This window comes from Uranotaenia lowii, chromosome 2 (assembly GCF_029784155.1).
Source record: "Uranotaenia lowii strain MFRU-FL chromosome 2, ASM2978415v1, whole genome shotgun sequence".
Lineage (NCBI taxonomy): Eukaryota > Metazoa > Arthropoda > Insecta > Diptera > Culicidae > Uranotaenia > Uranotaenia lowii.
In genome coordinates, this window is record NC_073692.1 from 330,286,723 (window position 1) to 330,309,938 (window position 23,216).

A 23,216-nucleotide genomic window follows, 5' to 3' on the forward strand; every position below is an offset into this window, starting at 1 on the left:
GATCAAGTCTCCCTTAACTTCAAAAATATCGCAATTTTTTTACTCCCACAAAAATGCTTCTAGTTCATCTAGGGGTTCAAGTTTCGTTCTAATTTTAGGAGCATAGAAACTTGAAGTTACACGCTGTCAGAAAATGTAAAAGAGTGCGAGTTGCTAAATTTTTTCCAAAAGATATGGTGAAAATAAGAAAAGGGGATCAAGTAACCCCACTCTCCCCTACCTATCTAAAGATAGAACATGTCTCCAACAGAATCAAAGTTTAAATTAGAAAGTCGTTGAGTTCCTGGAAAACATGACAGAAGATTCTATTCTCCTCGCAGCTCGCAGCTCTACTTTACAGAAGGAGGGGTATCCTCACAATTATTCGGGTACGTGTGCTGCACGGCCGAAAAAACAGTAGATGGATATTCGGTTTTATTTTTGTCCACACATCAACTGCAACAGCTGCCGGCCTGGCGCGTTTTCCTCCTGCGCCTCAATCTTCCCGAACAAGCGCTAAGCTAGTGTAGTAGGTAGACTCAGAAGTTCGACGAAGATGATGCTCATGCACCTTACTTACTTACTTGCGGCTTATCCGTGTGTCATCCTTTAACTGGCTGTGTTAGAAGAATACGCTAAGAGACGATTTTCCACAAGCCAAAGACGGTTAGCCGCAGTCTCGATCGTGATCGTGCCGGTGAAAGAGGTCTTCCCCAGAAGCGGATCGCGTTTCACGAGAACTTTTAGTGCCGATTTAAACTCTCTCGGAAAAATTTCGGTGGTGGAAATCGTAAGTGGAAAATTAAAAACCTCTCGTGTGAAGGCGGAAGGTCGCCATTCGTTTCCCGTGCGAATCTCTTGCTGTGTACGGTGTACGCTAAGGTGACAACATATTCGAATCGTGAACGTGAAAATTTGCTTGCTTTTATTTCTGGCCAACGACCGTGAGCGCCTGAAAGTCCAGCTAGAAGCGAGACCTTGACGCTAATTAGTTTGGCCGGGTTCCACGTTCGATTTCGATTGTCAGCTCGTGGCTCCGGCAAAGAAGATTGGGGGTACTTGAGAACACTTGAGGCGATGGGATTTGCGCACAGATCGCCGGAAGTGGCTTGGCGCTGATGATGCTGCTGCAGCTGATGTGTGGGAAGAAATGAGAGAAGGATGGCGATGTGACAAATGTTGCTTTTTCTCTTAATTTCTCGTGCGGCAAGATTTCGAGTGTTCGTAAGCAAGGAAATGAAAAAAAATTGTTGGAATAAACCTCCGAGTGAAGAAAACAGAAGAAAAAGTGTCTTTCACTTGGTGGCAGCTAATTGAGTTGAACCAGAACCAACATCGGCACGAATCCTCGGCTGTGCGCGGGGATGTTGTTGTTGGTTCCGCTCGGTCTTTTGCGTGATCACGTGCGTGGCGAATGTCGTTAAACATTTCAGCTGGCTGGCAGGCGCGCGGAGTGAAGCTGCTTTCCCGACGACGAGCGCCGCAGAAACAACGAAAAACAAAATCGGTGTCACATTCGCAAGCGATTGGTCGTAAACAACGTACCTATACACTTATTTTGGGGGAAAATTTGGAAATGTTGGAATAAATATTACCGTTCGAAATGGCAGCGATGTTTACATGTCACGGTCTTCAACGGGACGATATTTACTTTTTTACCAATTTGAAACCGACCACCGGAATAGCCATGCTTGTTAGAGTTCCATGCGGAAAGAAGACATGAAAAGGCAATACTTTTTTGTCCAAGTGCAGGTTACGAGAATATGAACAATTATATAAAAAACAGGTTGTAGAATACGATACACAATACCGAAGCGTCATAATATTTTATGAATTTAAAAAAAAACTGACTTATGTGAACGTAATGAGAAGATGAGCAAATATACTAAAACATCGACTAATCTACCAATATATGACATTGCAAACATCATCTCTATGTAATCGACTGAATCAATTCTAAAACTTTAAAGATAATTCTACAAGACAACAAAAGCTAAATAAAAAAATCTAGTTTTTTTTTAAGAATCATAAACTTTGCAAAAAAATATAGGTAGGGGAGAATGAGGATACTTGATCCCTGGGGATACTTGATTCCTTAGCTCTATCTCCAAACTGGAATGTCGTACAAAGATCAAATGTTCTAGAAAACTGTGCCAAATGGAACAAAACAGCAATGGTTGAAGCTCAAAAATTTTAACAAAATAAGTGTTTGGGTTGTTGAACTTAGTTTGAAAAATTTCACAAAATGTGACTTGAAGATCTTTTTTCATCATTTTAAAATGTTCCTAACAAGGAAATATTATTACAAAAATATTTATTCCAATACATCAATCTTTCGAGTGCAAAATGAACTTCAAAATACAATATTTTCAAAGCGATGGAAAACTCCCAACTTTTTTCAGAAAAAGTTTTCTAAAATGTTGATTTTGGGTACAATTGATCCCTAATATATGGGTACAAATGATCCCGGTATATTCTTCTTCTCAATCGATCGTGGTCATTGCTGATTACGAGATTACTAATATTTTTTCCAATAGCTAATATTCATCCATCAATTATCTGAAGAAAAGGGCTAAAATAATTGATTTTCTCTTGTTTATAAAAAAAATGCGCCCGTAAGTATGCAATGTCATAAGGGTTGAGAATAAACTATACAATTTTTTGTCTGACAATTATAGATTGTGAAGATAAAACAAACATGACCAAAATAGTCAATTAACATTCTATCTTGGGATTTTGTTTGATTTTTTCCATGGATTAGGGCTTCCTGAATAAAGGATCAAGTCTCCCCTAACTTCAAAAATATCGCATTTTTTTACTCCCACGAAAATGCTTCTAGTTCATCTACGGGTCCAAGTATCGTTCTAATTTTAGGAGCATAGAAACTTGAAGTTACACGCTGTCAGAAAATGTAAAAGAGTGCGAGTTGCTAACTTTTTCCAAAAAGATATGGTTAAAATAAGAAAAGGGGATCAAGTATCCCCACTCTCCCCTACTTAGTACAAAATGATCAATTACAATAACACATCAGTATTTGCAATCAAATGAATATAAAAATACAACTTCGCATTTAAGTTAATACACAATTGGAATCAGTCTTCCGAAAATCAATCAAAACAAACACTCAGGATGCGTTTCCTGTTGGAAACATTCAGATTGTATAATGGGATAGCGCCTCTCGCAACTGCTTCGCCTGGCTGGTATGCAATCTCGATCAGCGCTCCTATCAGCTATGCAAACCGAGTCGCATCATTCAGAATTATCGGTTTAGCAAACATCGCATATCGGAGATGATTGAGATACAAACTGATCCATTCTGAATGTAGCTCACTCAGTATCTGCCTGAATTATATGAAATTCAAAATTATTTTTTGCAGGACGAGAAAAATCAAACAGTTGTGCGGGACACCGTAAATTCTCAGTAGTTTTAACGTGACGGACGACAGTTTAATAAGAGAACTTGTAAAATTTGAAAAACATGGCGAAAGTGAACATCTTTCCCTCACAAACACAACTTCAATTTGATTTTGATCATACTGATGTAAAAAACGTTATAACAACAAATAAATTTATTAATTTGCTATATATCAAATCAAACAAAATACGCTAATGATCGGCTTCATGTATCACTCACTCACTGCCTGATCCATTCACTCCTGATCGAAGACCAACAAGATTCGCCATATGCATTGCGCATTGGTGAGATTCCAATTTCATGATGGTGCTGCACTGTTTTGACAGCAAGCATCGTACGAGGTGATCTGTATTTTAGCGATGAATTGAACGATCGATGATCGGGTAGGTCCAGTAGCAATCAATAACGAAACCCGACCGTTGTACGTTCAGTTGCGAAGTGCAATCAGAAACATTCATTGAAAATGAGTGATATTCGGAACACTGATTGGAATATTAAGCAAGAACATTATCAAAAATTTGAAACTGTAATGAGAAAAAGAAGTTCAGAATCAAATTAAAAAATAATTACACAAGGCAGTGTAATTCACATTTTTCCAAAGAACGAAGAATTTAATCGCTAATTTTAACTGATTTGGGGGCGTTGATTCCAAATCTGTAATCAGTTATTTTTCCAGTATCTGTTGTTTCCGAGCTAGCTTCTATACTCGGAAAAAAACATTTAATAAATTGATGTACCTTTTCGGCAAAACTGAAGAGTGTAGAACATTACATTACATTACCCTGAAACCAAAAATATCTAGGTAAGATCTAAATTCTTGATTTAAGGAGGATATTTTTTCAAAATCGGTTTTTGTTTTTCATTAAGGTTTGTTGGTTCATCAGTAATCAATGATAGATTTTACTCTAAACAAAGGTTGCCAGAATTTTTTCAGCATGTATCCGGGCCGGACAAAACCGGGCTATTTTATTTAAAAACCTGGCAAAATTCTGGCATGTGATTTCAAAATTGTCGATAAAAATCCGGGCAATATCCGAGTCAATTTGGTCAAAACCCAGGAATTACTCAACACAAATAAAGAGAAAAAAACTTAAATTTTTTTTTTATATAATTATTATTTTATAAAACTTTCATAAAAAAAGTTCATTTTAGACGCATCAATAAAAAATTTTACCACACAATTTGTTTTTTTGTACGTTTTGGCAAATATGTTTAATAGATCCGGGCAAAATCCGGACTTTTTTCAATGAAATCCGGGCAACCGGGCCGGACCGCACTTTTGTCAAATTTTGTATTAAATATCCGGGCAAACCCGGATAAAACCGGGCTATCTGGCAACCTTACTCTAAACCGATCAATTCCAAAATTTCGACACACCATATCATCGAAACTGAAAGTGATAGACAAAATCTGACAAATGATTTGAATTCAAGACGCCAAAAACTACCAAAATCAGTAAACAAAACATAGACACAAAAATGCTGTTCCCTAGTTTTATCAAATTTTCATATTTCTTTACTTTTATTTACTCGGTTTTTTGCCATAAGCACGGTTATTATAAGGTTCTAGCAAATTAACAATAAAATATTAGAGCAAAAATATTTTAAAGAAAATATTGTAGGACACATGTAAACGGCGAACTTTAAACCGCGTAAAAAATCTTTGTGTAAAAAAAAAACCAAAACACTTACATCTTTGTACACTTTGGACAATAAAGTCAAAAAAGGTGGTGTATGATAAAAAGCCTTTAACTAAGTTTCCATTGAAAAATCAAGATCTAAGGGGAGAATGGGGATACTTGATCCGCTTTTCTCTTATTTTGATCATATCTCTTTAGGAAAATGTTGCAACTAACCGTCTTTTGCATTTTCTGACAGCGTGTAATTTCAAGTTTATATGCTCCAAAAGTTAGAACGAAACATGAACCGGTTAATAAACTTGAAGCATTTTCGTAAAACTAAAATCCGAAGATAAAAGGACCGTTAACTATTTTTTGCCATATTAGTTCGCATTTCATATTTTGTAAGTATCAGACAAAGAATATTCCAAAGGTTGTCTACTACCCTAGAGCCATTGCATACTTTAAAGCGCAATTTTCAATTTTTTAGATAAATACAGTATTTTTAGTCTTTTTTAACAGATAATTACTGGATAAACATTGTTTATTGGACAAATACTAGTAATTTCATGATAACCAATGAACACGGTCCATTTAGATGAAAAATACATCTTTTTGGAATCTAGGGATCAATTAAACCCATAACATACATTTCGGAAAACTTCTTCTTAAAAAAAATTGAAAGTTTACTATTGCTTTGAAAATATGGCATAATAAAGTGCAAATTATACTCTAACGATTGACGTGTTGGAATAAATTTTTTTATTATAATTTTTTCATGTGAGAATCGATTTAAAGTCATAAAAAAGATCTTCAAACTACATTTTGTTAAATTTTTCAAACAAAGTTCAATAACTCGATAAACAAAATTTTTAAAATTGGTTGAGATAACAGCATTGTTGTTTTGTTCTATCTGGCATATTTTTGTAGAACATTTGATATTTGTGAGACATTCCTGTTTCGAGATATAGCGAAGGAATCAAGTATCCCCAGGGATCAAGTATCCTCACTCTCCCCATCATTTGAAAGCAACTTAAACAATATTTTCTTCATAACAAACTTAGTTACATTGCATTAGTTTAACGTGATCCAAGAAGCCTTAACTGAATCAGAATCTTACTATAACTTTAGAGTTATTCATTTCGTTTAGTTATTTTCTTATATAAACTAATAAAAACGCTGCTTATTTTGAGAAAAAAAAGACGAAGGATTTTCTGTGTTGGACCAATGAATTGAAATTGAGGCTGAAGTTTGATTTTTTTTCTGTGCCGCAGAGAAAAAAAAATTCAAGAAAAAGGCAGGACATTTGAGAAAAAGTGAGACGGCGGGACATTCAACAAAAAAGTAGAATATGTCCCGTTTTTGCGGGACTGATGGCAACCCTAACTTAACGTCTTCATTTTGGCATCTTTAGATTTAAAAAAAAACGAAATACATAATTTATAACGAATTTTCAAAGGTAGCTGTTTTTCAAACATTTCATCAATTCGGATTTTTGATACAATTCCTACACCTAAATTCAGCTTTGCACTGGATTTTGAGTATGTTATCGTAAAGTTTAGGCAAAATAATTACAGGCAAAAGAAAGAAAATTTCATACCGGTTCTAGTGACGTAACTGCATTGGCAGTGCAATGCCTGAGAAAAATATGATATTTAGTTTTTTAAAAAAATCTAAAGATGCCAAAATGTGACAAATTACGTCAACTTTCCAATTCATTTTTTTTAAATTTTTCTACTGTAACAGGAACAGCTTTGGCGGTTGATTGATTGAAAAGTACGGGTTTTACACAACTTTTTTACATTTTTTGTGGCCATGATCTTAAAAAAAATTGATAAAAATTTCCGTATGCAACATATAGCTTCTAACTTCAGCTTTCTCATGCACTAAGTGAAATTTTTTTCGAGCACTGATGAACAGATTTATAGCAATTTTCCTGAAGCATGTTTTTTCATAAAAAATTTCTTGGACTTAACATAACTTTGAAATAATTGATTGTAGCTGAAAATTGTCTGAGAAACATATTTGAGTCACATTATAGGCTTTTCAAAACTATAAATTTTGAGAGGTTGAGAATTGGTTGAGGTTGAGGTTGAGAAACAAGAAAGTTTTAGCGAAAACAGTGTAAACCGTCATTTGACCGCTCGCGGTATGAATAGGTATATACAAAGTGTCGGTATGTTTAGTGTTAATAGGGAAGCTAAGGATTTTTCTTTTTCAATTAATTTTACAATGAACATTTAAATTATTGGAAAATGAACAAGATTAAAAGATGAACTTATTCAATCACCTCAAATTTGAAAAAAAAAATGTTTATGCAAGTACATGAATTCGTTTCAGTTATCCTTTTTCAGTCTTTTTTGTCAAATAATTGTCGTTATAAAAAATTACGTAAAGCTCTGCAGACTTTTATTACCTTAATTTTATTTAAATGCGGCTCGCCGAAAGAATTTCAAATTAAAAGAGGCCCGTTGCTTCAAAAGGTTGCTCACCCCTGCCATACACAATAACATATCTTTTTCAACAGGTTAAACACAAGTGGACCTAGTAAACTTTACATTGGTACCTCGGAGGTAATACCACTGATAAAAATACCTTGAGCTAGGCCTTGAGCATACCTTTTCAACAAAACTTCACAATTCCTATATGAATACGTGTAATTATAACACTCCTCAGGCTGATGAGCCTTTCAGAGGTTGTTCGAAAATATTGTGAAATACTTTCAACATTGATTTCAACAATAAATCAGCAGTGAATAAATATAAAACAATTTTTCAACTTGTGGTAATTTTGCCTGGCGTTATCGATCACTAGACACTTCAGAGCTCAGTTATTTTAGCGATTGTTATCACTGATGTTAAGAGCTTGTCTCTCATACTCTCACAGCCAGAGGCACAGCTAGGATGCCACAGTAAGATGTGCTCTGCTGGGTTCATAAATATGAAAGAGAGAAATCTCACTAGAGGCTCAATAGTTTACCTTCGACCTTGCAGGGGATTATTTATTTTATTTACATAGTATTCCGTCTTACGACACAACTTGACGAACATAATTCCTAAAATTCACTCGGTTCATAGCAACCGTTCTCCAATTTCTCGGGCACCCCACGTTCGCCAGATCACGCTCCACTTGGTCTAACCACCTCGCTCGTTGCGCCCCCGCTAGTCTTGTTCCTACCGGATTCGTAGCGAACACCTGTTTTGCAGGACAGTCGTCCGGCATTTTCGCTACATGTCCTGCCCAGCGTATCCGGCCAGCTTTCACCACCTTCTGGATACTGGGTTCGCCGTAGAGTCGCGCGAGCTCGTGGTTCATCCTTCGCCTCCACACTCCGTTCTCCTGTACGCCGCCAAAGATGGTTCTTAACACTCGTCGCTCGAATACTACGAGTGTACGCAGGTCCTCCTCGAGCAATATCCATGTCTCGTGCCCGTAGAGAACAACCGGTCTAATAAGCGTCATATACAGGTTACACTTCGTGCGAGGGCTAAGTCTTCTCGACCGCAGTTGCTTGTGGAGTCCATAGTAGGCACGACTTCCGCTGATAATTCGCCTCCGGATCTCACGGCTGGTGTCATTGTCTGCGGTCACCAGTGAGCCGAGATAGACAAAGTCTTCGACTATCTCCAGCTCGTCGCCGTCGATCGTGACCTTGTTATTACTGGACAAGCGGGTTCGGTCAGTCTCGGATCCTCAGGCCAGCATACACTTCGTCTTGGACGTATTAATCATCAACCCAATCCTTCCTGCTTCGCGTTTCAGTTTGCGGTAGATCTCCTCCTCCGCCGCAGATGATCTGCCGACTATATCAATGTCATCGGCAAAGCAGATAAGTTGACTGGATCGGTTGAAAATCGTGCCCCGCATTTCGCCCACCGCTCGTCGAATAACACCTTCTAGCGCCACGTTGAACATCATGCAGGATAGACCATCACCTTGTCGAAGCCCCCTTCGCGATTTGAATGAACTCGACAATTCACCCGAGATCCGCACACAGCACTGCGTCCCATACATCGTCGCCTTGATCAGTCTGATCAGCTTCCCGGAAAAGCCGTTCTCGTCCATGATTTTCCATAGCTCGTTACGGTCGATCGTGTCGTATGCGGCTTTCAAGTCGATGAATAGATGGTGCGTAGGGACTTGGTGTTCCCGGCATTTTTGGAGGATTTGCCGTAATGTGAATATCTGGTCCATCGTTGACCGTCCCTCCATGAAGCCGGCCTGATGACTTCCCACGAATCTGTTTGCTTGTGGCGTTAGGCGGCGGAGTAGGATTCGGGACAGCACTTTGTAGGCGGCATTGAGGGCAGTGATCGCTCGGTAGTTCTCACAGTCCAATTTGTCGCCCTTCTTGTAGATGGGGCATATTACCCCCTCCTTCCACTCCTCCGGTAGCTGTTCTATGTCCCAGATCCGGATTATCAACCGATGTAGGCAATCGGCCAACCTGTCCGGGCCCATTTTGATGAGTTCAGCTGCGATGCCATCCTTCCCAGCCGACTTGTTTCTATTCAGCTGGCGAATGGCTTCCTTAACTTCACTCATCGTTGGGAGTGGCTCCTCTTCGTCGTTGGCTACGCCGGCGATGTACCTTCCCCCACCGTCTTGATCTCCTGCATGTGCGCCGTTCAGGTGTTCATCGAAGTGCTGCTTCCACCTTTTGATCACCTCACGATTGTCCGTCAGGATACCCCCGTCCTTATCCCGGCACATTTCGGCTTGCGGCACGAAGCCTTTGCGGGATGCGTTGAGTTTCTGATAGAACTTTCGTGTTTCTTGGGAACGATGCAGCTGCTCCAGCTCCTCGAGCTCCTCCTCCTCCAGGCGGCGCTTTTTCTCCTGGAAAAGTCCTGGACCTTGCAGGGGATGTGATAGTCGAAATATTTTTCTTCGAATTTTCACCAGTCTGACTGGTGCGGTGCGAAAACCACATTCCCTGGTAGATCAAAGGTGGGCTATCTATGGAGCCACTAGTGAACTTAACAAATTTAACGTAACAAAACCTTCTGAAATGTTTTTGGAAATTTCTTCTGCCGTTTGAAGCCAGCTGAGTTCCCTTATCACTATACTGAATAAGTTCCAGATGTTGATGAGTTGTGCTATAAGGCTATGATCATTTAGTATCCGGGCAGTTTCAAACGTCTGTATTTTAAAAACTATTCATTTGATCGAAAACTTTCTATGGAGGAAATGAAGGTGTTATTATGACTTTTAATGTATAAATATTAAAAAAATAATTTATCGTTGATGACAAGAAATATACTAACTTTATGATAAAATATTATTTTTGTCTTTGCACACTTTTTTCAGCCATGTATTGATCTATTATTATTACCACAGAAGCTAAATCTTTTCAAAATCATGATATTTCACATAAATTCATCTGTAAAAACCAATTGGAATCTGGTTGGAACTATTTCTTGAGTAGGCATCTCGAAGAATTTGACCTCTTAAATTCGGGTTTAACATAAATTTCTTAGTCCATCCGAACACATATGTCACATTGCGTAAAACCCGGTTGCACAGATTGCGATCCATGGAACTGCTAATTTTTAGTTAATTCCTGGGTGTCCACTTGACAGGCAACACTTTTTGCCTGTTGGAAACGGATTTACTGCATAGTTAAGAGGTCTGCATTCAGTTGTCCCCAATAACCATAAACGTGTTACTATAGTTGAGATCAAGGGTTCCACTCCGATGCTTGGTTTGAATTTCGTAAGCATCCTAGAGTGGCTCCTTATACTTCTCAACCATCTAGACCAAAAAAAAAATCAGAAAAAAATAAACAGTTTATGAGTTTTCAAGTCAAAAATAATGAATTTCCGAGGCGCAAAAAGCGTAAAAGGAGCAAATTTGTGCAAAACTATTTTTACCATGGCTTTTTGCACCGTAAATATCTCAAACACACGTTAACGTAAATATGTGAAAAAAAGGGCAAGATAGTCCTTTTCATAACCAACACAACTCTGCTAAAATTTCGCATATCCGAGCTCTAGTAACCTAGCTATCACCGAAAAGAAGTGCCCGGATACTAAATGATCATAGCCTTATTAACTGACTTTTTGTTAAATTCATTCTTGAAAGCATTTCGCGTAATATTTGGACAACCCCGCACAACAAAAAAAATGAAAAAAATGTGCCGTAAACAGAACATTAGCGAATAAATTTGGTGTCGAGATCATCACCACACGACAAATGTGTAACGCAGCCGCCAGCCGCAATCTCATCATGTGACATCTGCCTGTAGTAAGTAGGATTCGGTTATTGTCGTCCGCCGGTTTTCATTCCTCACACCGAATATGATATACTACTACAATCCGGTTGGCATCCGGTCCTAGGTCGGTATACTAGACTAGTCATTGCATGTCTCTCTAGACAGAGCTACATTAGACGAATGTTCAGAAAAACAACAATCAAGGCTTCAACATAAATCTCAATAATATTAAATGACTCCGAACAACAACAGACTGGGCGGGAATGTCGGGAAGATAATGTGAGATTCACGATTTGCGCAAACGGCGACAGCAGCCGTCCACCTACTTCCTTGCGGGAAAGTAAGACGATGGCGTCGTTTGGCATCTTCTGTAGAACGCCAGGGTATGTCGCAAAGCCGATGACGATCTTGGCAAACGGTACGAGGTGAATTTTCGTGCAGTTGTTGTTTTGTCTGCGACGATGAGCCGTCACCGGTCGTCAACCATTATTGTGGGATGCTTGTGAAAGGGATGCACAAACTCGTAAAAGATGAATGAAATCTTCGTTACACCTCCCACGCTATCAAAAAGCTGGGCAGCCTGGGAGATTATCAGCTCACAGCGGTTGTGGCTATGAATGGAAATTGGTGTGTACACTCTCGCTGTTTAATGAATGGGAAAATGTCACCCAGCATCTGCTACTAGTTCTATCTAACGACATGTTGTAATAAGAAATAATTAAATAAAAAAAACAATGTCCCTAGTTTCGACGAACGAGCTGCGTTTATTTTCGAAGTAAAAGTAAATCCGGCTCGAAGGACCAACAAGCCAAATTTTTGAAAATTGATTTGAAACAGAATTTTATCTATTCGTCTAGATTTGATCACCGACGTCATTACCCTTGAATATTCATATGAGATCGGTATAGTACAAATCATCCATTTGCTTTAAATCTACATAAATGTAAAATACATTGCCAACGAAACTGTAGAGACGAATTCTCATAAAAATTTAACCACTACCAAGTTGAATAGCAAAAAAAGGAAAGAATTGGATTGGCCAGGGATAAAAGGAAAAACAACTCGAGCAGTCAGAACCGCAATTTCGGCGCACAAATAATTCAAATTTAAGTCGTAAAATCTGCTCCTCTCACCGGCAGCGGCGCAGGAACCACAAGTAGTGGTCAGAGTCACGAGTTGATAAAATATATGTACATGCGGCTCTAGACACTCTAGATATTCAAACGCAAACACACAAAAGAAAGATCTTCGTCGTCGTCAGTCGGCGGATCAGCTTGGTGTGAATTTTGTTCAGCTTGCCTGGAATTAAGTGGACCATCGAAGTGGCATAAAAATGAGCTCTAATTCAATTAGCCGATCATCCCTCTGCGGCTTGTTCGAGCGTCACTAAGCTTCGTGCGTACCGATCAGCAGCGTCAGACATGCAAAGACAAAAATAGACCGGGCTTTAAGATTTGTGGGTACTAAAAATCTTTGAAAAACTTACAAAGTTTATCACTTGACAATGTTTTTGACAGTTCATAAATCATTCAGTCAGTAAATCTAAAAAAGTACTCAAGTTCAGCCAATCAATTAAGATATTATATTTATAAGTTATTCAGTCAGTTAAGTTAATCAGTTTATCATAAACTTAATAAATCAGTCTGTAAATTATTCCACCAACAAAAAGAACTCCGGAGGGTTCTATAAGCAAATCAGGGTATTTTTATAAAGAATTTATTGACCGCTTAAATCCTTTAAAAACCTAACTTCAATCAATTCAAAGCAACAAAGCAGAAGAATGGCCGTTACAAAGTATATTTATATAAAGAAAAAACCTGCCTGCGGACTTTTTTTTTAACCGATTTGGTAAGTGGCGATCCTAATTTTCAATTTCTCAATGCAATTCAATTTCAATTTTTCAATTCATTCAGAAAAAAACATGTTCGGACTTTGAATTTTTCAAACTGTAGGGTAGTTTAGGGTAAAACATTTTCCGATGCGTGCGATGGCTCAAATAGTCTTCATTTGATTCCTCGAAAAAAAAAAAAACACACAACAGATAGTACTCAATTGTTCCAATATTGTCGTGTTCGAACAAGCTTTTTTTCTGGATTAATTTAAAAAATGTTGGGTAATTGAGGGTAAATCGGCCAAAATTCCAGTTTACAATAGGTGTGGTGGCTGAAATAGCCTTCATTTGCTTTCTCGAAAAAAAAACCCCGCATGATTCGTCTCATTTAGTTAAAAAATTCTAGGTCAGAACTTGTTTTTTTCTGAATAAATTGAAAATGTAGGGAAATCGAGGGTTAAAACAGCTGTAGCTTCGATTTCCAAAGCGTGCGGTGGCTCACAGAGCCTTCATTCGATTTCTCAAAAAAAATCATTTGATAGGTCCCATTTGCTCCAAATTTTTCCGGTCCGAATAAGCTTTTTCTGAACCATATTAAAAATGTTGGAAAATTGAGGGTAAAACGGGGGGGGGGGGGGGGGGGGTAAATTGAGGGTAAATTTTCACTTCCCGATGCGTGCGCTGGCTCAAACAGCCTTCATTCGATTCCGCGGAAAAAAAAATACATAAGATAGACCTCATTTGATTCAACATGTTCAAGTCCCAACATGCTTTTTTCTGAATTAATAGAAAAACGTAGGGGAATTAAGGGTAAAACAGCAATAACTCCAATGCGGTGGCTAAAACAGTATTCATTCGATTTTTTGGAAGAAACCACACAAAGAAAGTCTCATTTGGTTCAAAATTTCTAAGTCCAAACCTGCTTTTTCAGAACTATTTGATAATTGTAGGGGAATCGAGGGTAAAACAGTCATAACTCCATGTTACAATGCGTGCGGTTGCTCAATCAGCCTTTATTCTGTTTCTCGGAGAGGTTCACACAAAAAAGGTCTCGTTTGGTTCAAAAGTCCGAACTTATTTTTTCCATAATAAATAGAAAAATATAGGGAAATTGAGGGTAAAATCAACCATAACTCCATTTCCGAAGCGTGCGATTGCTGAAACAGCCTTTATTTGGTTCATAGGAATTACACAAGATAGGTCAATTTTATTCAAAAACTAGCTGACCCGGTAAACATCGTTTTAACTTTAACTTAATAAATCTTTTCGAAATTTCAAACTTCATCTACAAGTCTTTAAATTCTTCGTGCTCGTAAATCAATTTTCATTAAAATCGTAGTAAAATTGTTCGAGTTGTGTCCTATTTCAAGTTGATTTTGTATGGTAGCCCCCTTTCCTTAACCATCCAAAGCTGTTCCCAAAATATCCGAACATTCTATTTGAAATATATTTGACCTGTACGTGCGTTCTCCTGGCCGCAAATATTGACCGATTTCGATAAATTTTAACTCATTGTATAGATAATTTATTCTTGTTTCTCAATATTGGAAAAAATAAGTCGAAATATTTTACCAGACTATCAACAGCTGATTCCGAATGAAAAAAGTCCCGAAAAAGAGCCATTTTTAGAATGCTTATAACTTGTGACAAGTTCCAAATATTGCGCTGATTTTATAATATTTGAAATTGTCAAGAATAAATCTATCCATGAATGTAAACATTTCTGGTTATCCAGAGGAAGTTTTGGCCGCTATCCCGGAACTTCCGGTAGAAAAAAATCTTACTTCAAAAAAAGACACCCAATTTTGGCTTTGCATTGTTGTATCTTGTTTACCAATGGACCGATTCTCTAAATTCAAATGCCGTGATTCTCGCGGCAATTATATAAACAATCTCTGACCCGAAAATCCTCGGATATCAAATTTCACTTCATTCCGACTATCCGTTTACACGTGATAATGTTACAAAAAAAACCCACCGTTTTAATATAAGATAGCAAGAGGAGATGATTTTGTACTGGAGCCCCCCTTTCATAAAAAGTGAGATTCTCGAAACTATTATACAAACCATCTCTGTCTCGAAAAGCCCTCGGATGCCAAATTTCCCTGAATTCCAACCGTCCTTTTGAACGTGATGGTGTTACAAAGAAAACACCTCCATTTTTATATATGAAGATTTTGAGTCCAAATCAGTGTTCTTCTGGATTGTTTACAAAATATAAGGGAATTAGAGGTTAAAAAGGCACTATATCACAGAGAACAGACGTATGTACAAGCTTGAATAAAAAATCTTCAAAAAAGTGTGTAAAATTTCAAATGCTGACCTCTAAAAAATACGTTGAAAATTGACTTGAAACAGTGCCACCTATTGCGCCGTTCAAAAGTTACAAATCATATTTCAAGTGCCCAATTTTCGAAAAGGCGTAATCGTATATGATCTAAGACGGGTTCAATTCATTGCTAGATAAATGCAATAGAAGTTTCTTTTGATTCAACAGAATTTTACTTTCTTTATTTTGTACGATTTTTACTTATAATTTTTATCGGTGAATGAAACATTTTTTTTTTAAATTTACGTAACGTTCCGGGTTATTTTCATCCATCATCAGATGACCCCCAGAGTAACCCGAAATGTTACGTAAATTTAAAAAAAAAAATACACTAACCGAAAAAAAAATCAATAAGTGAAAACCGTATAAAAAGTACCGGTGATAAACTTAAATTCATTCGTTTATTTTTACACTTCTGAGGCATGCAAAATAACTAACAGTTTAACAATAAATGTTTGAACTTCTTGAACGGTTAATTAGACGACGAATCGGCTATATCCAGTCAATTAGGAACATTCTTGACGATCAGACTTACCCATCAGAACTGATTCGAGACATCTCAAAGCGGGTATTTTCAAGTAGGTATCACTTTTCCATCCCATTGTGCAAAATTTAGCACTTCTAGCTTGAAGGAAATAGCGATTAGCTTTTTGAGATATTTTTCAATTATGCAACCGGTTGAAAGTGTTACGAAACTTTAACAGCTATTTTCTAGAAACATGCCAAACTGTTTATACGACCTGTTCAAAACTGACCAAAATTTTGTTGTTTTTTTCTCGGTATGGTTTTGACAGTTCTCTTTGGTGTGTTTGGAGACATCTGGTGGCCCAGCCAAAAACAAAAATTGGATCAAAACGATTGTTGGAAATTCTGCACAAGTTTGGTGGGCTAGCTTGTACGTCTGTTCTCTGTGCTATATCTCCGTTCGTAAGCTAGTGCGGCGTCTGAAACTATGTTCAATCGACAGTGTTCGGCATAAGTAAAAAAAATTTGCGCCGCTAATTAAATCGCTAACTAATTTTTTTCGATTTATTGATTTTATGCAAAGTAGCTAGTATGTAGATATATAGATAGTATATAGATGCAATTTCTTTCCTAACAAACTTTTGTGCCATTCATTAAAATTAATTTTTTATTTGCATCATTTTTCATTATCCTCATTTGATATCTTTAACCAGTTTTCCTCTTTTTCGAAGTTGCAGGAGCATTGTCGAACGTGGATATTTATACAATTTATATTTGAACTTGAAACGAAGGCTATGGCTCAAGAATCCGGGCAGTTTCAAACGTGTGAATTTCAAAAACTGTAGATTTAATCGAAAAACTTTCTATGGAGGAAACAAAGGTGATAAAATAATATTTAATGTAAAAATATTAAAAAAAGTAATTTATCGTTGATTTCAAGAAATACTCTAACTTTATCAAAAATCTCTTTTTATCTATACACACTTTTTTCATCAACTATTATTTCTACCACAGAATCAATACCTTTGCAAAATCATGATATTTTGCACAAATTCACCTGGATAAACCAATTGGAATCTGGTTGGAACCTTTTTATGAGCAGACACCTTGAAGAAGCCTCTTAAATTCGGATGTAACATAATTTTTTTGTGTCCATCAGAACACATCTGTCACATTGCGTAAAAACTGGTTGCACAGATTGCGATCCCTGGAACAGCTCACTATTAATTATTTTCTGGGTGTTAACTAGTCAGGCAACACTTTTTGCCTGCCATAGTTGAGGAGTCTGCATTTAGTTATCCCCAATAACCGCAAAGACTTTTTACCATAGTTTAGATCAAGGATACCACTCCGATGCTTAATTTGAACTTAACCATTTGGGAAAAAAATTCTGAAAAAAATCAAAAGTTCATGAATTTTCAAGTCAACAATGAAGAATTTCTGAGGCGATTGTGCAACATTATTTTTACCATGTCTTTTTGCATCGTAAATATCCCAAACACACGTTAAAAATAATTTTCAAATGTTTGACACCTTTTATTGTTATCATCTTCTGTGAATGTTGCAAAAAAAAAAACTATAGCACAAACTATAGCAAAACTATAGAGGGAAAAATGCCATATATTTTCATAAATTTGATTAATACAGGAGAAAAGATATTGAATTTCTTCGCGGTTTGTACTTTTTCCCCATTGTGCAATGGTTTTGTCAATAATTTATAAGTAACACTTATTGAATATAAGTCTGCATTCATGAAAATGAGAAGCTTCTATGAATACAATATATATATCATCTCATTAAGATAAAACTACTTGTCAACTCAATAAATCATTTCATAATGTCAAAATGCTTATGTTTATCAATTTTTAACAGTTTAACAGTACCTTCGAGGGTAGTTGAAATTTTGACATTTTTTTGTTTATTTTGTATGGAAGGCCCCCCTTTTTGGATTCGGTGGGGGTTTGAAAGTATTACGGTCTTAAAAACGGCTTCACGCAAAATTCCACGTTGATCGTTTCAGTAGTTTATGAAAATTGTTTGATTTGTGTAAATTTTTTTGTAAATTTTGTATTCTTGGTCTAACATTAAAATGCCCGATTAGATTGGTACAAATTTGTAAGGGATGAACAAAATGACTATCTGTGAGATTTAGCTCATTAGGCTAAAGCAAGAACTGGCGCAAAGGACATAAAATTTGTATGGAGATTTCCGACAAAAATTCAAATCAACATAACTTCACTGTTCATGTTTCAAAAGTTGTTTCCAGTACCAATGCAATACAGCTCAAAATTGCAGAATTTGTAGTTTTGAAGATGATTGTTATGCAATACGAATTGACTATGATGAGGTCGCAATTAAATGAGTGATTTTTTTTTCACATTTCATTAATATCTCATTAGCAATGTCGATTATTAAAACCCACTTGATCACATCATCATATAATGAGAAAAACAGAAAGGAACTTTCATAATGTTATTTTTTCACCAATAGGCACCAATCTGGGAGGTGCCTAGTAAATTTTTATGATTTTATTTTTGTGGTCCAGCCTAATTACTTTTTTCAGGCCATGGCCAATCTAACAGGTTACGGAACGCTCTAAGCCTCAACATGAAGGAAAATGAGAAGTGCAAAATGATCCTGAGGAGTGGGAAGCTAGAAGTAAGAAGTGGGAAATGAGAAGAGAAAAGTAAAATATAAAAGAAAGAAGAGGAAAGTGAAAAGAGATAAGTGGGAAATGAGAAATTAGACGTGAGAAGTGGGAAGCTGGATGTGTAAAGTGACTTCTCATGTCTAGCTTTCTATTTGTCATTTCCACTTTTCACTACTTAATACTGACTTCTCACTTCTGACTCCTTACTTCTCACTGGTAACTTCTCGCATCTAACTTCTCAATTCTCACGACTCACTTCTCACGTCTCACTTCCCTTCGTGTGAATGCCAAGAGCTTTACTAGATAACGCCGCAAGTTACGATCCAAAAATTTTAGTGTGCAGTGTATTTCACCAAAAAAGCGCTCATTTTCTCTCGCTAAAAGTGATGTCAATCTTCAACCATTTATTGAAATCTCCATACTTTTGAAAATGCTTGTTAGATTTTTGTTCGTGTTTCAGGGATTTTATGTTTTACTTTGAATTGAGACTACTCAGATAGTGCAAACTGAAATTGTGGATCAATCAATGACATATTTATTTCATGCTTTAAAGTAGTTTTTAGAATTAAACTAGAGGTTAAAAAAGTGCCTTTCTGCTATTAATATTGTGTAATACCAATTCCTATCATGTATAAAATAGAGCAAATTTGGATGACAAAGTTACGTTCCAAGTCATTTCTAAGTTCTATGCTTTTCAATAAAAAAAACATTCAGTCTTTTTTTTCAAAACTGTTGCAGAAAGATACTCAAAAACAATATTACGAAGTTGAAAAATTTGTTCTATGCTTGACACGGAATTCTCTCTTGTTCTCCATGCCCCCCCCCTCCCCCTCCCTCTAGCTGCGTGACTGCTTGAGATCCATCGCTCTCTTTGTGTGATTTTTCTCGTTTACTTTAAGACTTTCGTGAATTACTTACTCTTTGTATCGTGTACATACAGTACACACACACAGTAGAGAATTGATCATTTCGTAGAATTACTAACCTTCAAAAGTATTACATTATAAAGCTATCCTTGTCTTCTGATAATCAATATAATAAGAGCAAGTTCACTGGTGTTGGGAAAAAGTGGAAGAAATTTTGACATTTTGAAAATTCTACCATGCAAAAATGTTTTAAAGATCTTTGGGCGTTGTATTTTTTTACAGCACTGTTTCTATTTCAGACGTATGTGATAGAATTATTGCTATTTTTGAATCACAGCATGCGAAACTACAACACGTGTTGTAAAAAAACTTGAAAGCCGCAGATCTTGAAAATGTTTTTGCATTACAAAATTTTCAAAATGTGTAAAAAGTCACAAAATTTCTACCACTTTTTCCCAACACCAGTGAACTTGCTCTTATATAGCTAATACCGTCAACTGGGGCAACATGCAACAATTTTCAACTTCAATAGCTTCTAAAAAACTTTTGTTCACAGTTAATCGTATCCTTTATGCATCAAAAGTTTTAAGGATGCTGGGGCATCAAATTGGCGTAGTTAAAAAAATTATTGGTTTCTTCAGTTATTTTTAATTTTCTAAAAACATGCGATTTTCACCCTCTTTAGAAAATGGGGTAACTTGCAACAAACTTTGTTTTTAATGAAACATCTTATGAACACGTACGAAAATTCATAGTTTTTAATATATTTGTGATGTCTTAAAGACCATTAAGCATGACAACACCAATTGCAGTAGTTTTTGGATCTGTAAAAACAGATTTTCACATTTTTTCTGAAAATAAGGATGCTGCATACATTTAGGGGTTAAATAATACTACGAAAAATTCTAAAAGCTGAAATCATAAAAATAAATGTTTGGATGAATGAAATTTAAATGTTAACAAACGCGTGATGCAAAACATTCATATTCCAACACATGGAAACGGGATTTACAAGATATTTCTTTGATTTGCATTTTGTTGCATTTAACCCCAGACACTTAACTGAATATTAAAAATATTCATTTAAAAAAATTGGGTGATTGTTCGAAAAATATTTTTTCATTAACAATGTTGGTATAACATGAGGAAACCTGTAAAAAGTTTGTAGGTAATTTTACCAAGCCGATCCTTCATACTGGATAAAGTTTTTTTCGGCATCAAAAAATGTTAAAAGTTGTACATTTATTGCTCGATTTTTCAAATTTTACATAAAAAGAAAAAACTTAAGGCAACTAGCTTAAGATGCGAGAAATTATGTCATCATCATTTTGTTATCATTAAAAGATAACTTTTTTACAATACATTAAATTAAAAATTTATTCAATGTAGTGTTATATAAATGTTGCATCGAACCCCGCTGTTGCATGATGCCCCGTTTGACGGTATATCTTTCTTAATACCGATTCCCTCCATGTTGGACCATGAGCTTTCCTAAAATACGACGTTAGCCATGGGCCGAAACCATTAAATTGGTATTTTCGGAATCGCTTATCCTTATATTTTTTATTAGCAACAAATGTTTAAAAAAAATAATAATGACTGGATTCACCAGCAACGAAATATTTTCATTATTGTTTTGAGCGTTCGAGAATGACAAAGATACATTTTATTTCGTTAGGAAAAGTTCAAGTAGGGGCAATATCGTTATCTTTCGAAAGTAGGCAATTTTTAATTCAGGTAAATTTTTTTTTAGTGTAATATCATCCATCTGGTTTCCAAGAAATTTAATTAGCATATCATTTTTTGTGTTTACCCACAAATCACGGGCCTGTAGTTTTTTACAAATGAACCATTTACATCTCAGTGGGAATTTTGGGGATCGCCATATGCCATAAACATCACCCGGCACAGCATCAACAACATCAAAAAACAACAAAACCGTTCATGTTTTGATGACTTTTGGCTCAGTTTTGAGGTTGATCGTCTGGATTTTCACCGCTAATCCGTTGATCTAGGAAAAAAAACTTAGGGGGAACCCTTCGCTGTACAAATCAAAGCCGTACGTAACCAAACGAGGGGAACATCCCACTGAATAAAACCAAGTCAAAAGGGAATCTTCTCGAGAAGAGAGCAAGAACGAAAAGCGGAGACGTAAGTTCATCATAAATCACTCGTCTGATTTTCAGACCGGTCGCATCTTTGGAACGTCATCCATCTATAGAACTCTTCATATTTAGTAGCCGAATGCAAGATTTTCCTTGAACTCAAACCACAACGTCTCAAAGAAAAAAAAACAACCATCGCGGGTGCAGAAAACTCGAGACTCGTGCGATCGTTTGAAATAATCGAATGGAATCCTTTTTGCTCCACAGTTCGGATGGAGCTGTGCCATGTCAGGAGCAGCAGTTTCGAACTGCAGAGACCGGGCGCAAGATCAATCAGTGGACGTTCGCGTGTACTCCCTTAATGGATTAATTCAATTAAGCCGTGGCGAGTGTTTGATGCCAGCAAAATTCTGGGAAAGTGTATTGTGCTGAGGGGTTTTTGAACGATTTCTTGGTTCTATTATGAATCCAATTACAGTATGAAAACAAATTCTAAGTTGTGTAGTATTCTCAAGAAGTAATTTGAAATTTATTACCTATAACGTAGCTTGTAAGTAACAATAAACTATTAGATCAAGTAAAGGAAAACGTAATTTTTCTGATAACAAAATACCCGTAAATAACCGTTACAGTTCCTGAAGTGTCAATTTGATATCGATATTTTAACAAGAAAAATCTAGCATAAAATTTTTTTTTTTTTTTTTTTATTTGATCATAAGGATTTTAACACCAGGATGTCATTCATCCCTCAAGCTAGCATAAAATAAAAACTCAAACATCTTTTATATTTAAAATCGTCGATAAAAGGCTGTACTCCATTTCCCCGAAAACGACTGACCAGAATGAAAAATCTCCAGAATTTCAATCACCAGAAAACCAATTTCCCAGATTTTTTTTTTACTCAGAATGAACCATTTCCCAGAAATTTTTTCGCCTGAATAAGCATTTCCCAGAAAATTAAATGTGTTATTCTAAACTGAAATCTGAAAAAAAAAAAAAAAAAAATGTTTTTTTCCACAAATATTGGGTTTTTACAATATTTTTTCAAGTTCGAACGCGCAGCGTGAGCAGTCGGCTTCTGAAATGATTTTTGAAAGGCACACTAGTTAGCATAAAATCAAAGTACCTAACCCAAACCTTTAACAAAATACAATACTGGTTCAAAAATAAATTGAGTTCGAAATTTTCAAACAATTGTAAGTCAAAAGTAAATATGATTGAACTAGAAGGGAATACAAAAAACAGGAAAAAAATCCAGGTTTTGTGGCATTCTAGGAAATGTTCCATTCTGGGGAAAAAAATTCTGGGTAATAGTTAATTCTGGGGAAAAATTTTCTGGTAAATGGTGCATTCTGGTGAAAACATTCTGGGGAATGGTTCATTCTATGGTTTTAATTCGGGTCTTTTTCATTCTGGGGAAAAATCATTCTGGGTAAATATTTTCGGGCTTTCGAGATATAATCTCGAAAAAAACCCGTTGGTTAAATTGGATAGAAAAATATCTTAGAAAAATATAGTGGAAATTGCACCCATTTAGGCTTCTGTGCAAATAATTTCCACGCAGAAATATTTTCGCACTGACGCATACATAGACAATCGATGACAGTTTTTCAAATCAGCCGTTGCTCGCTTCTGATTTTCGAATCACATTTCGAAACGGCATAATTGTTGTTGTTTTGAACGAAAATTATTATGAAATGCAAACCAAGGAGTTTAATAATGAAAGTTGATCGACCTACATATG

The 23,216-nt window shown here is 36.3% G+C and overlaps 1 protein-coding gene across 2 annotated transcripts in view; it reads left to right on the forward strand.

The window, feature by feature from the left end:
• The first annotated feature begins 664 nt into the window (after positions 1–664).
• LOC129746121 (tyrosine-protein kinase receptor) overlaps positions 665–23,216 on the forward strand; it is a 90,379-nt gene continuing 67,827 nt past the window's right edge. Inside the window, exon 1 of one of the 2 annotated variants that reach the window (XM_055739608.1) lies at positions 665–769. The gene's annotated coding sequence lies outside the window, so the exon portion shown is untranslated. Of the gene's footprint in view, positions 862–23,216 lie in introns of both variants that reach the window. The other variant, XM_055739607.1, reaches the window with a different exon arrangement.